Source organism: Ammodytes marinus (genome assembly GCF_949987685.1).
Source record: "Ammodytes marinus genome assembly, chromosome: 4".
NCBI lineage: Eukaryota > Metazoa > Chordata > Actinopteri > Uranoscopiformes > Ammodytidae > Ammodytes > Ammodytes marinus.
In genome coordinates this window covers 1,013,184-1,018,183 of record NC_137233.1, presented here as the reverse complement: position 1 = coordinate 1,018,183, position 5,000 = coordinate 1,013,184, and positions in this window count along the sequence as shown.

The following is a 5,000-nucleotide window of genomic DNA, read 5'->3' as shown; positions in this document are numbered from 1 at the left end:
AGTTTCATTCATTTCATTTCAAACATTGCACATTTAAAACTTTAACAGTGCAAAACTGTGACAAAGGAAACACTCATTTAGGGCTGCAACTAACGATTATTTTAATAATCGATTAATCGGTCGATTATTTTTTCGATGAATCGGATTAAAAAAAACAGTGCAGACTGCAGTGTCAAAACACCAGGTTATTGCTCCAATGTCCCGGAACAATTAAAAGTAATATTAAATGATAAAAAATGAATAATAAACCTAACTGGGATAACACAAAAAAACATACAATGTATGATATACATTTATACAGTATAAGGGGTGTCCATGGTAAACCAGTCAACCGATAATATTTTTAACCGGTAAATACTAACGGTTAAAACAATTAAATCATCTTAATTTCTCTCAGATGACAGGAGATCATTAATTTTTATGGATAGTGATACCATTTGAGACTCCTTAACGATCCAAGTCTTTATTGATATCACTATTGATACTTTTCTATTATTTTGTTGAAATAGAACTTGTATTATTGCTTTAATTGCTGATATGATCATAGCTCAAGATAGGACATTAAACAGGTCACAATTCCATCTTTACTATCTATTTTATATTGGTGGGAAAATCGCCAAAATCTAAAATTTCTTTTTTTTTGTGTTGCATTTGAACACATCAATCATATTACTGAGCCGGCCTGAACACATCACAGTTGACATGTTTGCTACTTTTTTTAAGCTAACTAGCTCTATATCCTTCCGATTTTAACATGGATTTAAAAACTGGATTACTATTTTTAACTGACGGGACTTTCTACATTGTTCGGTTGTGTGATTACTGCCGCTGCATTGAATGACTGTTGATGCGCCGATGCCGACTCTCCGAGCCCGTCTGCACACAGTCTGCAGCAGCAGCAGCAGCTAACAGAGTTTGTTTGGACTAGACGGATACTGAGTTGAAGGAGTTTTTTTAACCCAAATACAGCAAAGGTACAACACTTTTATATAGGCCTACAATCCAGTGTTAGATATGACCAAAATACAAGCTGTGGCCGCTCACACTACAGCTTTCCCGCACCGCTTCACGTGAAGGCTCGCTGTGGGTGTGCATGAACCTGTCGGCGGCTGGATGTAAACAGTGCCGCGCCTGCAAGTGATTTATTAATCGCGCGACTCAACGAATCGATGACCAAATTCGTTGCCAACGCTTTTACTAATCGATTTTATCGATTCGTTGTTGCAGCCCTACACTCATTACTTATTACTCATCAGAACTAAAAATGGGACCAATCCGATCCAGTATCTATTTAGAGCTCCATTGCTGCGCTCGAACTGCTTTTGCTGCGCCAAAACTTTTAAAGAGCGGCGTTCTTCACATTCTATGGCGGTGACGCGCACGCTACGTTTCTTCGGGGGAACTTGTTTTCTACAGCGGTGACGTCGGGGGAGCTACTTCAGTGTGACACACAACAAATCACCAGTTTAGCTTGACGTTTGCTACCGTCATAATTTATCAGTTTACAGCTACTGCAATGTTTTGTTCTATCATGCATAATTTATCGCAAGAGCACGACCATCGGGACAAACTTTTACCCGCCCCAGTGGCATGTATCCCTCCAAAATTAAGTCGCCAGGGGAATATTTTGGTCGCATTTGGCGAGTGGCGACCGCTAGTTTACAGCCCTGCACACACACACACACACACACACACACACACACACTGACAGAGAGAGAGACACACACACACACTCTGACACTAAATGCCAGGACTCAAGAGGGCATCACTCCGTCCAGGAAAATCCATTCTGTCCTTTAGTGACGGATGTAAGTGGATCGTCACACACACACACACACACACACACACACACACACACACACATGCATGTTGCTGCCTAACGGTGGGCTACCAGTTTACAGTGATATTCACCAATTTTGATTACAAGCGTCGAATTACTGACTACACCTTTAATTCAGAAAAAGACTGTTGTAAGGGGGCTCTCGTGGTGTAATGTTTAGACCCCCCACACCCACCTCCTGTCTGTCTGTCTGTCTGTCTGTCTGTCTGTCTGTCTGTCTGTCTGTCTGTCTGTCTGTCTGTCTGTCTGTCTGTCTGTTCTCTTCACAGCAGACCCGGGTTAGAATCCAGCCCGGGTCGTTCTCTGCATGTCATTCCCCTCTCTGTCTGTCTGTCTGTCTGTCTGTCTGTCTGTCTGTCTGTCTGTCTGTCTGTCTGTCCTCTTCACAGCAGACCCGGGTTAGAATCCAGCCCGGGTCGTTCTCTGCATGTCATTACCCTCTCTGACACATTTCATCTCTGTCTCTACACACTGACTAGTAATCCTTATTCAGTAGAGCTTACAGGTGTTATTTTCTTCCCTTTCTGTGTGTGTGTGTGTGTGTGTGTGTGTGTGTGTGTGTGTGTGTGTGTGTGTGTGTGTGTGTGTGTGTGTGTATCATACAAACGTTGTTACAATATTGTTTTTCAGCTTTCGGTGGTTTATGTGAGGTCACCATTTCTCCTGCTGCAGTGTGGGAGCTGCCAGATGCTGTTTAGCTGCAGGCTGCACACACACACACACACACACACACACACACACACACACACACATACAGAGGCACTCACACACACACACACACACACGCTCTTTCAAGTTTAAAACCCATTTTTCCATTTCTCTTTCGCCCACAATACACAGTGAAGAATTCCCCGATTAGAATTCAAGGCATGTGCGGGCGGGTGTGTGTGTGTGTGTGTGTGTGTTTGTGTGTGTGTGTATGTGCGTGTTTGTGTCTGTGTGTATCTTAGCGTGTGTGTGTGTTTGTGTGTGTGTCTTAGCGTGTGTGTGTTAATGTGTATGTGTGTGTATCTTAGCATGTGTGTGTGTGTGAAATTCTACAATATGTGCCAGACATGCAAAGGACAACAAAAAGAAATCTCTCCAACCCGCGGTGCAATAATAACATAAGCATAAAAATGAATGTTAAGGTGCAGTCAGTGATTCTTGTTGTCAATTATATTTATTGACAATATCAGTGAATATCTCCTCATGATCTGCTACCTGTCTGTACTGATTACTTATGTACAGGCCAGTTTACAGAGCCTAGGCTGTGTATTAACACCAGATGTGAGTGGAGATGGTGTGTGTGTGTGTGTGTGTGCGTGTGTGCGTGTGTGTGTGTGTGTGTGTGTGTGTGTGTGTGTGTGTGTGTGTTAAGGGTTATTGTGTTATTTCGTTATTGGGTTCCTTTTCTGGCTGCACCCTTTGGATAACATGTGACAATCAACCCCCCAAAAAATGTGACGACCAACCCCAACTTGAATTTCTTGCTGGCATCAAGGCCAACAACCATCTGACAACTAATTATCTTGCTAACAATAATCTAAACTATAGTTTACCCTTCACACGTTGTATGGGTAACAAGTGTTTTGTTATAAACCCATTGTGTAAAAGCCTAGAAGAAAAATACTGAGGAGCTAAATATTTTCAATTTGACATGAAAAACACAAACAGTCCTCTCACCTCAAATTCAGCAGTCTAACTCCAAGGAAGACTATGTAGGTGACCTCTGATCCCAATTCTGGTTATTTACATACCAACATTTAACAGACAGCGCCTTCTGGTTCCGAGATATAACGATTGTGACAACCTACCCGTGTGACATATAACCCCGTTCTCCCCTATTTTGTTGTGTATTACAATGACAATATACAACCCTAGAATCTTGAATCTTAACCAAAAGGGTCAGAACTAAATAAACTGAAGCCGCGACATAATCAAACCAAGAGAGGAGAGGAGGAGAGAGACTGTTATATGTTATTATACAGCAGTTGGTTCTGAGCGAGTGATTTGATTGGACGAGAGACCTTCTGAGCGTTCTGAAGGAGTGCTGATATTAGCGAACAACATCACTCTGACTGTTCACCAAACTGTAGACCAACTGTCAAAATCACTCCGCGGCTCACTGATGAGCCGTAGCTTCACTTGTGTGTTATCTGTGTGTGTGTGACTCAGGTTGACTGTGGCGAGTCTCTCCCCTGTGAGAGGCCATCGCTGCCACACACAGACAGAGACAGTGTGCGGTAGTCGCTCACACTCACGTTACTGAAGACAGCAATAGTGTGTGGAGATAATCTCAGGCTGCTGGATAATACGAGCGGACGCGATCCGGACGCAGCATAGCTTTAGCCTAGCCTAGCTTGCCCACCTCATTGTATAACGTTACTTCCCCCGGGCCGAAATACACTCATAAACTCTGGGAAATGAAGCGTGGGGGTTTGGATTGGGCAGCGGACCTTATTACCAACTAGATTAAGATCCACCGTTCCTTTACTTTGGTGATTTTAACAGAACATCGGGCCGCCGTGGTTAATGTGACCAGAGTAAACACTGCAGGACGAGCTCCCGTCAAGTTGTTGCTTAGCAACGCGCTCCGCTCTGACTGCTGTTGTCGAACTATTTGTGTTGGCGGAAGCAAATACATTCTTAAATGATTAAAGATAACATTTTAAAGTTAACTTGTGAATTTCAGATGTAAAACTGCTCTATAAAAGCAATAGCACACTCGAGGTTGTAATGTTGTCGCTCTATATCAGCACTGCTGTGTTAAGTGACACAGCCTTCACTTCACACACACACACACAGAAAGTCTTCACAGTTTCCATGGAGGTACACACACGCACACACACACACACACACACACACACACACACACACACACACACACACACACACACACACACACACACACCATTCAGTAATAATTACTGATGATAAATTGTGTTTTGGTGAGTGTGTAGTGCTTTATACTGGGGGCACCAGGCCAAGGTGTTCCCAGTTTGCCATCGCGATGCTTTGTACAGTAAGTGGAGGTGTTATGTTGATATATACTCACAGCAACAGGCACAAAGCAGGTGGAGGGGAAGAGACACACACACACACACACACACACACACTGAGACAGAGAGAGAGACACACACACACACACACTGAGACAGAGAGAGACACACACACACAC